The 11,589-nt window shown below is 44.5% G+C and overlaps 1 non-coding gene across 1 annotated transcript; it reads right to left on the bottom strand.

The window, feature by feature from the left end:
- Positions 1-3,298: 3,298 nt before the first annotated feature.
- Positions 3,299-3,371, bottom strand: TRNAG-CCC (transfer RNA glycine (anticodon CCC)). The gene has a single exon. It is a non-coding gene; the product is annotated as a tRNA-Gly (tRNA).
- Positions 3,372-11,589: the final 8,218 nt, after the last annotated feature.

An 11,589-nucleotide genomic window follows, 5' to 3' on the forward strand; every position in this document is an offset into this window, starting at 1 on the left:
GGGCCAGACACTGTTTTAGGGCCAGAGATATATCAGGGAAGACAAAAATGCGTTGCCCTTTTGGAACCCACCTTCTATAGGACGCCCCAAGGTCACTCAGTGAGTGTCAGAATAGCTGAGAGGAATATTAGTTCTCGTGGATCCCAGGATGTCAACAGCCTGGGTGTCTCTGCCAGGGATTCCATGCTGCTACTCCTTCAATATTCTTGCCTGGAGAATCCCAGGGACGAAGGAGCCTGGTGGGCTGCCGTCTATGGGGTCGCACAGAGTCGGACACGACTAAAGCGACATAGCAGCAGCAACTCCTCCAGGGTCATTCTTCCCCTTTTCATTTCCTGAGCCCCACAGTGCACCAGATCCTTGCCAACTCCTGCCCATCTCTCATATCTTCACTTGGATCTGACATACTGTGTATTTTGCTAATTTGTGCTATCTATTGTCTGCCTCCACCCCTCCTCTCCACCCTACTAGAATGTAAGCTCCAAGACGACAGGGATTTTCACCTCAATTATTCACTGCCATATCCCCAGCACCTGCAACACTGCCTGGCACATAGTAGCTGGTTAATAAATACTCATGAAAGAATGAATTTTTTTGTTTTTAACCACACCATGCAGCTTGAGGTATCTTAGTTCCTCAACCAGGGATGGAACCCAGATCCTTGGCAGTGAAGCACGGAGTCCTGACCACTGGACTGCCAGGGAATTCCCAATTTCTTTTGTTTTTTTAAATTAATTTATTTGACTGCATTGGGTATTAGTTGCAGCACTCGAGATCTTCGCTGTGTCATAGAGGATCTTCTGTTGTGGTGCATGCGTTTGGGCTTCTCTTCTGGTTGTTTGGAGGGCTCCAGAGTTTGCAGGCTCAGGAGTTGCCCCAGGCGGGCTTAGTTGCCCCACTGCATGTGGGTTCCTAAGTCCCCAATCAGGGTTCGAACCTGTGTACCCTGCATGGCAGGGTGGATTCTTAACCACTTGACCACCAGGGAAGTCTGCCCAATTTCTTTTTAATTGACATTTACTCAGCATTTACTGTGTGCCAGGCACCGATATAAGTACTTAATAAAAATTTACTCATTTCATCCTTATGTACATTCTGTGAGATTGGTGCTATATTACTGTCCTCATTTTACAGAGGAGGAGGTTAAGACACAGAGGCAGTAAGTAATTTGCCCAAAGTTACACACTAGCAAATATGAGAGCCAGGGTTTGGAACCAGAGAGGAAGCTCCAGACTCTATGCTCTTAACCAGTACACTATGACCCAAGAAAAACACCAGCCAGGAGTGGCTCCCTGTGTCCCACCCACCCTTGGGGGACTTGCTGCCACCTGTTGATGCTCTTCGTTGGATCATCTGGTGGGGAGGTGGGGGCCAATGGCAAGACGAGTCTCTTCCCTTCCCCTGTCATAGGGTCTCTCTTCCACATCTGTTGGGTGGGAACAGACTGCTGGGGAGGTTGTTGGTCCTCCTCTCATTCCCTGTTTGCTGTCTTCCCAAGGGCCAAGGGCTTTCCTGGTGGCTCAGACAGTAAAGAATCTGCCTGCAATGCAGGAGACCTGGGTTCGATCCCTGGGTTGGGAAGATCCCCTGGAGAAGGATGTGGCTACCCAGTTCAATGTTCTTGCTGGGAATATTCCATGGACAGAGGAGCCTGGCGGGCTACAGTCCATGGGGTTGCAAAAAGTTGGACACGACTGAAAGACTAAGCACACATACACACCGAGAACCAAGGTATCCATGCATGGGTCACATAAAGGGCTTCTATGCACCCTCAAATGTCTCTGAGGCTGGTTTTGTGCCGAAACCCCAAGGGCTACAGAGATAAGCCCCCACCACTCTCTCCTCATGATGTATCTTGAGCCTGACCTTAATCACACCCTAGAGCGCCACCTGGGAACCTCTTGTCTCTCATGGCTTTAATCGACACCCATATTTGGCTCCCAAATCCATATCTCCAGCCCCCAATTTTCTCCAAAGCTCTAGATTCCTGAATCCACTTGTCTTCTGGACATCCCCTCCTGGAGTTCCGTGAATGTCTTAAACTCACCACGTTCCAAACACCACACATTGTCTCCCCCGAGAATCTCCTAAATTAACTTCTTGTTCCTCCTGTTTCCTTTCCGTATGGATGACACCAGGTCACCTGTGCCATAACCTTGGCCTGGAACTTCATTCTGAAGGTGATGCATCACACAGCTGGTTAGGATAACCCCGATAAAAATGCTAGAAAAAAATATGGACAAAATTCTTTATAACTCAGAATGAGGAAGCCCTTTCTAACTACAGCTCAAAATTCAGAAACTACACTCAATAGTTTATAATAACCTATAAGGAAAGAAAATCTGGAAAAAAAACATATGTATGTATAATTGAATCACTTTGTTGTACAGCTGAAACTAACACAACATTGTAAATCAAACTTCAATTAAAGAATAAAAGCACATTAGAAAGTGAAAGTTGCTCAGTCATGTCTGACTCTTTTTGACCCCATGGACTATACAGTCCATGGAATTCTTCAGGCCAGAATACTGGAGTGGGTAGCCTTTCCCTTCTTCAGAAGGTCTTCCCAACCCTTGGATCGAACCCCAGTCTCCCACAATGCAGGCAGCTGAGCCACAATGGATATAAAAAATTCAGAAAATGTAAAATAGAAGATTAATATATTTGTCTACATGAAAAAGTTTTACATGGCAAAAAAATGAAAGCACAATCAAAAGGCAAATTGGGAAAATAATATTTGTAATTCTTATCATACACAAAGGGCTAATCTCCCGACTGTTTAAAGAGCTCCATGTAGTGATAAGAAAGACCAACAGTTCAATAAAAAACAATGGCCAGAGAACATGACAGATCACAAAAAAAGACAATAAAGTCTTAAATATGCAGATGTTCATTTTTGCATGTAAGAGAAGTGAAAAACTAAGATAATACTGAGATATATTCCATTAGCAACATTTTTTTTTTCTTTTTAGCCAGAATGCCAAAGTTTGTGGGATCCCAGTTCCCAAACCAGGAATGGAACCCATGCCCCCTGCAGAGGAAGCACAGAGTCTTAACCACTGGACCACCGGGGGAGTCTAACAAAATTCATGTTTGGCAACCCAGTCTTTCGGCAAAACTGTGAGGAAACAGGGACTCTCACTTGTTGATGGGGCTTGCAAAATAATACAACCTAGACCATATTTGTCAAAATTCTGAGTGTGTATACTGTTTCTTTTTTTTAATATTTGTTTATTTGGCTGTGGTGGGTCTTCACTGGGGCATGCAAAATCTTTTATTTGTGTCATGTGGGATGTAATTCCCTGACCAGGGATCAAACCTGGGCCCCCTGCATTGGGAGTGCAGAGTCTTAGCCACTGGACCACCAGGGAAGTCCCCATATACTGTTTCTGAATTCTGAATGCATGTATTGTTTCTCCAGATTCTAAGGACAGCAGGGTGGTTTTTCTGCTGGTCTCATCTTAGATTATTCAAGTAGCAACAATCAACTTGTACCTTGGCTGGAGTTAGGTGGCCCATGATGACCTTTCTCACATTAACATGTCTGGGACCTAAGCTCTGATGGTCCAGTTGACCGACACAGCTGAACCACACACTCTCTCTCTGTGGTATTTCAACCTGGGTTTCTTCAGAGTATAGTGGCCTCAGAATTCCAAGAAGGTGCAAGTAGAAGCTGCAAGGTCTCTTGAGGCCCTGCTCAGAAGTTGCACACTTCTTGCACCATATTCTATTAGTCAAAGCCAATTATAAGTCCATAAGGGCTGCAAAGGGTGAGGAAATGGAATTTTAAGTCACCAGATCTGCATATGCGTGAAATAACATGTACATACATCAATACTATTCATTGGGTATTGTTTGCAATACGTCAGAAACTTGTCCATTAGTGGGTATGCAGCCATCGAAAAGAATGAAGGCATTCATTATTTATAAATGTGAAAATGTTTCAAAACATGTTTCTAGTTAAAATGTTATAATGAATTTATCGTGCTACTGTTGTGTAAGAGAAAAAGTGTGTGTGTGAGTGTGTGTGTGTGCATGTGCCTGTAGGTATTTTTCCTGTAACCTCATAAAGAAATCTTGGAATGTTGCATAAACCAAAAAAAGTGGCTCCTATGCATGGTGAGTACGATTGTTAGAGTAAGAATTTTTACAGTAGAACTTTGATATAATTTAGATTTTTGAACCATGTGAAAGTATCATTTATTTTAAATAATTATATCAAAGAAAGAATGGTAAAGGGGTACCTGTGAGTAATTTTGAGCAAAGGAATATGTCTTATTAGCTTGGGCTGCTCTAACAAAGTACCATGTACTCGGTGGCTTAAACAATAGATATTTCTCACAGCTGTGGAGGCTGGAAAGTCCACGGTCAAGGTGCCAACAGATTCAGTCCTTGGTAAGGGCTCTCTCCCCGGCCTGTACTCACTGTGTCTTCACATGGCAAAAAAGCAAGTTCTGCTGTCTCTTCCTTTTCTTATAAGGTCATTAATTCTATCAGAGGCTCCACTCTCATGACCTGATCTAAATCTGCTTACCTCCCAAAGGCCTCACCTCCTGCTACCATTACATTAGGAAATGGGGCTTCAACATAAGAATTTGGGGAGTAGGGGGACACAGACATCCAGCCCATAATAGAATACCATGATCAAACTTTCATTTTATGGAGATATCCTCTGGTGGCCAGGTGTAAGGCCATCACAGATGACTGTGCCAGTACACACTACACAAGGTACCCTACCAAAGGGCTAGCAACATGCAGACACTATGTATTCATTATTTGAATATTTATTACAATTATCTGACAGAAGGAGGCAGAGTGTTATGAGGAAGGGACACCTTTTTCTAACTGTCCAAGGGTGCAGTAAGTGTTGACTATAGCCCTCCCTGTGTGAAGGCTGATTGGGAGATCAGTTATGAGTCAGGCCCAAAATAGTGAGGCCTACACTGAAGCCTGGAGATAGGGATGGAACATTTACTAAAGAGACAGAATCCAGAGGGACTTACCTGGTGGTCCAGTGGCCAAGACTCCAGGTTCCCAATGCAGCAGAGCGGGGTTTGACCCCTGGTCAGGGAACTAGGTCTCATATGCTGCAACGAGGACCCCAGTGCAGCCAAATAAATAAATAAAAATAAATATTAAAAGAGAGAGACAGAATCCATCAGATCAGAAGGGAAGGTGAGAGAGGAGGGTCCTACATCACTCCTGAGTCTCTGGCTCTGGCTGAATGTGGAGGCAAGTTTGAGGGAATAAGAGAAATACCTTAAAATAAACTGCCATTATAAAACAAACTGTTAGGAAATGTGAAAACACCATTTGCAGAAATATATGATGCCTAAAAATAATCTTATAAAAATATGTTAATGGCCTTGGAACTTCCCTGGTGGTCCAGTGGTTTAAAAATTTGCCTTTAACAGAGGATGTGGGTTCGATCCCTGGTCATGGAGCTCAGAGCCCACATGCCTCGAAGCAAAAAACAAAACATGAAATAGAAGCAATATTGTAACAAATTCAATAAAAACTTTAAAAATGGTCCACATCAAAAAAATCTTTAAATAAAAGAATATATTAAGGGCCTTTATGAGAGAAAATTTTTTAATTTTATTGAAAGACTTTAAAGAAGTCCTAAACTAATGGCTAGATATACCATGTACCAGGATAGGAGGAGACTCAATATTGTAATGCCATCAGTTCTCCCAAAATACATCTACAAAGTCAGTACCATGCTCTAGTCTCTACTGCGTGACGTTGACTCTGGTTTTGATGGAGAGAAGGGCTAGAAAGAACCCCCTGGGAGGCATTTACCTGTTGATTAGAAGAATGTTTCAATACTCCACAATTTCTGCCTGGATTGAATCCCTGCTCCTGTCTTGAGTAAGTTACTTAAACTTTTTGCTTCAGTTTCCTTATCTGTAAATAGAAACAATATTAACAGTAACTCCAGATGGTTATCGTGAAGATTAAATGAATTAACACGTATGAAACACTTAAGCAGGGACTTTCCTGGTGGTCCAGTGGTTAACACTCCACACTTCCAATGCAGGGAGCATGAGTATGATCCTTGGTCAGGGATGCACAGTGCAGCCAAAAAATGAAAAAACAAAACCACTTAAACTTAGCTTGGCACACAATAAGGACTATGTAAGTGACCAACATTATATTCACTTTCAGATTCAGGATGATTTGAACAGGTAGTGTAAACAGCATGTAGAGGGATGTGAACCAAATTCCAGAGGCCTAATGAACATAAGGGCTTCCCCAGTGGCTCAACAGTAAAGAATCCACCTGCAATGCAGGAGGTGCAGGAAATGCAGCTTTGATCCCTGGGTCGGGAAGTTCTACCAGAGTAGAGCATGGCAACCCACTCCAGTATACTTGCCTGGAGAATCCCATGAACAAAGGAGCCTGGCAGGCTACAGTCCATAGGGTAGCAAAGTGTCAGACGTGACTGAAGCGACAGCGCGCAGGCAATGAATATAACCTGAGCACTGGATTTGAAAGGGTGGAGGAACAGGGAGGGGCACTCACCAGAATAACAGTGCTCCTACACATCTGCTTGAGTTGAGATTTTTCAAATTTACAAATGGCTTCCATGCTCATTTTCTCAGTAAATCCTCATGTTGTGCCTAAAGCGTAAGGACTGGAGCCCATTTTACAGATCTGGAAAATAGGGCTTAGAGAAATTAGGTAACCAGCTCCATGTGGACAGGTCTATGTTTGTTTTGCCCTCCTCTGTGTCTTTAGCCACAGAGCATAGTCCTGGCACAAACAGCAGTGAAAGGGAAAGTCGCTCAGTCGTGTCCAACTCTTTTCGACCCCATGGACTATACAGTCCATGGAATTCTCCAGGCCAGAATACTGGAGTGGGTAGCTGTTCCCTTCTCCAGGAGATCTTCCCAACTCAGGGATTGAACCCAGATGTCCCACATTACAGGTGGATTCTTTACCAGCTGAGCCACAGGGAAGCCCAAGAATACTGGAGTGGGTAGCCTATTCCTTCTCCAGTGGATCTTTCTGACCCAGGAATCAAACTGGGGTCTCCTCCATTGCAGGCAGATTCTTTACCAACTGAGCTATCAAGGAAGCTCTTGGCACAAACATCAGGGTCTCAATAAATACTGGTTAATGTATGACTAGGTCAAATGGGTATTTCTTCTTCTGTTCCTGAGCAAGCAGGTGCATTACGTCCTATGCCAGGTACCATGGGGAGGCAGAGATTAATCAGATGGAGTCCTTCAATACGAGGTACCCAAAGCCCAATGGGCTGATAAGTCTCTTAGTCTCCCTTGAAGGACTGGTGCTCTGGGAAGTAACTCAGGCCCATGGCAAAAATAAACCTTTGTTGTATTATATCATTCAGATTTGGGAGATGTTTGTTGTGTAGCATAACCTAGCCTTAACCTTGCTTATCTGATATACCATGGTTCCCCAACTTGACTGAAAATAAGAATTTCCAGAGGTCCGTGCTAAAAACCCAGATCTACTGACTCAGAATTTCTGAGGAAGAGACCTGGTCATCTGTATACGTAACAAGCTGCTCTCCAGCTTCAGGAGGGTCAAGAAAGACTCCTGCAGCTAAACTTGGAAGGAAGAGTAGGAATTAGAACTGGGGATGGGAGAGGGAAGGGTATTCCAAGAGTCAGGAATAACATGAAGAAAGGCATAGAGGTGAGGAGACATGGGGACTAGCTTGGGACTGGAATCAGGTACATGGGGGATGCTAAAGTGGAAAGTAAGGTGAGGAAGTCTGGATTTTATCTCATCAGCAACAGGGAACTGGGGAGGTTTTCAGAGCGGGGGGTGACCTGGTGACACTGATGCTCTAGAAAGGCCACTTAGGCAGAGAGGCTGGGGTGTGGTCCAGGCAACCCACCTCACAGGGTAATTGAGTAGACTTTAAGTGATCATGGATATGTTGAGGTCACAATCACTAACCCATGATGGATACTACCATTGTCATCACATTGTGTATACCTGTGTCCATCCTTAGAGCAGCAGCCAGGTTTGAGTTGTGGAGCTTTCATGCATTCACTCATTTAATCAATATTTAGTTTCTTTTTAAAATTTTTGACTCCACCACACAGCATGTGAGATCTTAGTTTTCCGACCAGGGATCGAACCTGGATTGTACTACCCGCTGCATTGTAAGTGCAGAGTCTTAACCACTGGATGGCCAAGAAAGTCCCTGGTGGGTTTTTTTTTTCATTTAATGAATATTTATTGAGCACCTACTATGTGCCAGGTGCCATAGTGTCATTAGAGAACCAGCAATGGACAAAACAAGCAAAAATCCCTGTCTTGAAGACCTAAATAGGTATTTTTCCTAAAAGGTTATGTAAATGGCCAACAGATACATGAAAAGGTGCTCAATGCCATTAATCATCAGGGAAAATGCAAATCAAAACCACCATAAGAAATCATCTCACACCACTCAGAATGGCTATCATCAAAAAGAACACAAATGACAGCTGTTGGTGAGGATGTGGAGGAAGGGGAATCCTCATACACCGTTGATAGGAATGTAAATTGTTGCAGCCACTAAGGAAAACATTATGGTCTCAAAAAACTAAAAATAGAACTACCCTATGACCCAGCAATTCCACTCCCTGGTATATATCTAAAAAAAAAAAAAAAGAAAAACTAATTCAAAAAGATATATGCACCCCAATGTTAACAGCAGCATTTTTTACAGTTACAGTTATATAGAAGCAACCTTAGTGTACTTCAACAAATGAACAAATAAAGAAGGTGTGGTGTACACACACACACACACACACACACAAAATGGAACACTACTCAGCCATAAAAAAGAAAAAATTTGTCATCTGCAACAATATGGATGAACTTGGAGGGTATTAGGCTAAGTAAAATAAGTCAGACAGAGAAAGATAAATACTGTATGATATCACTTATATGTAGAATCCAGAAAATACCACAAACTAGTGAATATAACAAAAAAGAAGAAGACTCACAGATACAGAGAACAAACTAGCGGTTAACAGTGGGGAGAGGGTAGGAGAGAAGCAATATAGGGGAAGAGGATTAAAAGATACAAACTCTTATGCATAAAATGACTAAGCTATGAGCATATATTATATACCATAGGGAATATAGCCAATATTTTATAATGACTACAAATGGAATACAACCTTTAAAAATTGTGAAACACTATAGTGTACACCTATAAGTTATACTGTATATCAATTATATTTCAATTTTTAAAAATCCTTGCTCATGGAACTTATTTCCATTGTCTTTATGCTGGGATAATGGTATGAGGGAATATGCTATTCATTCATCTCTCCATTCAGATTTTTAGTGAACATGTATCTTGTGCCTCACATCGTGTTGATTGCTGGGGAGAAGCAGAAATGAGTCAGGCCCAGGCTGGCCTAAGGTGGAAGCAGACTCGGCCCACACCTCGTGAGGCTGTCTGCCTGGATGGCTGGGAGAGGCTTGAACTGGACCTTGAAGGATGAGAAATCTGACTGTCAATGAAGGGACAAAACAGCATACCTGGTGGGGGAAGCCACACAGCCAAAGACTCCAAGGTGTCTGGGGTCCTTGGTGTCATTAAGACCGGGGGTCCATGCAACAGGGAAAGAAGTAGTAGGAGAGATGAGGTTGTGGGGATGGGGACCAAATGAGACAGCAGCTATTGAGCATAATCCAGGAAGCTGTGGGGGGGGGGGCATTGACTCTGTTGATGTTGGGGGTTGATATTATCTCATTTATTTGGGGAGAACTAGCATCTGAGGATGTGAAGGGAAAGGATTGCAGGTGGGAAGAGCAGAAAGAAGGGTGTTCTTTTTTTTTTGGTCACACTGCATGGGTTTACACTTCCCTGGTAGCTCAGCTGGTAAAGAATTCGCCTGCAATGTGGGAGACCTGGGTTCGATCCCTGGGTTGGAAAGATCCCCTGGAGAAGGGAAAGGCTACCCACTCCAGTATTCTGGCCTGGAGAATTCCATGGACCGTATAGTCCATGGGGTCGAAAAGAGTTGGACACGACTGAGTGACTTTCATGTTCACTTTGCACAGTTTACGGAATCTTAGTTCCCCAACTAGGGATTGAACCCTCGTCCCTGGCAGTGGAAGTGTTGAGTCCTAACCACTGGCCCACCAGGCAAGTCCCCAAGAGGAGGGTCTTCTGATGGACCGGATAAAAACCATTGAGGGCCTAGACTGACAAGGGTGGTGGGGATGGACGGAACCCAGGAGACAGCTCTGGATTTGACAGTGGAGGGAGGGGCTGGAATCTTGTGGTTTTACAGGAATGGGCTTCGTCATCAAAAGGTGCAGGCAAGGACTTCCCTGATGGTCCAGCGGTTTAAACTCTGCACTTCCAAAGCAGGGCGTGGGGGTCCAATCCCTGGTTGGGGAGCTAGGATTCCGCATGTGGCATGTAGGCAGAAAATAAAAATTTAAAATAAGAAAGTTGCAGGCAAGAGCCCCAGCCCTGCCCTTTGCTGTTATTTAAGCATTTCAAGCCTGCTTCCTGATGTGGACACTTGGGATAATGGCAGTAGCTGTTATGAGTTTGGGAGAATTATGGGAACTACTCAGTGGAGCACCAGGGACTTGGCAGATGCTTAGAACATGGCAGCATTCTTTGGATGGGGGAGGGAGCCAAGAAGAGCTTTCTATCTGCTTTGAGGGACTGAGTGGATGGAGATGCCCTCTTTGATGGCGAGCACAGGAAGGGGCTCACTGGGAGAAGGGGAGGCCACCATAGTCTTGGTGGTCAACGCCAAAGCCCTGGCCTCACTCACAATAGTTATGGATCCCCACATCTGAGATTGCAGTTTTGGTTTCTGTTCTTGGTGCTCATTTAGTGCTCAGGCACATAGTAGGTGCTGCCCTGAGGACCTGGCATGCAGATATAGAGTGGATATTGTAGTCATGTTGGCGTGGCTGAACCTGGGGAGGTGAGGGGGTAAGGAAAGAAGAGACCCTGGGAGGAAGCCCAGGAAATCCTACTGCTGAGGGGAGGCGGAAGAAGCTGGGGGTCTGGATGGAGGCTGGGAAACAATCTCCAGAGTTTGGAGGGGAAGGGGTGGAAGGCAGGAGGCAGGTGGGATCCAAGAGGGAACGGTGTCAAGAAGAGAGGGGTCTTCGGGGTCATGCATCACTAAAAGATCACAGAGGATAAGGCCTGGTGAGCAATTGATGGATCTGGCATAGAGGAGGTCACTGGGGACCTTTGAAAAAGCAGATTTGAGGCCTTTTGGTGGCCAAGGCCCCATTGCAGGGGCAGAGAAGTTGACGTGATGTTAAGACATGAAGATGGAGAGAGGAAAGGTGGCCATGAACGAACAAGACTGGGTTCTTGGACCCTTGGTGGTACCAGAAATCCCCTCCCAACGAGGACTAATTTTGTTTTGACGGAGCCTCCTAAAGATAGGCCAGGCGATCTCCCAAGGTGGTGAGCTCCCTGTCCCTGGAGGTAGACAAGCACAACTCTGAGACCCACGCTGTCCGGGGACTCTCGCACTTAGAGTGGGGAAGGTGGTGTAAAAAAAAAACAAAACAAACAAGCCCCATGTCCTTCTCAGCTAGCCTTGGCTGATTCCTTGCATCACAAAAGCCACC

Source organism: Giraffa tippelskirchi, chromosome 13 (assembly GCF_054371585.1).
Source record: "Giraffa tippelskirchi isolate mGirTip1 chromosome 13, T2T-mGirTip1v1.2.pri, whole genome shotgun sequence".
Lineage (NCBI taxonomy): Eukaryota > Metazoa > Chordata > Mammalia > Artiodactyla > Giraffidae > Giraffa > Giraffa tippelskirchi.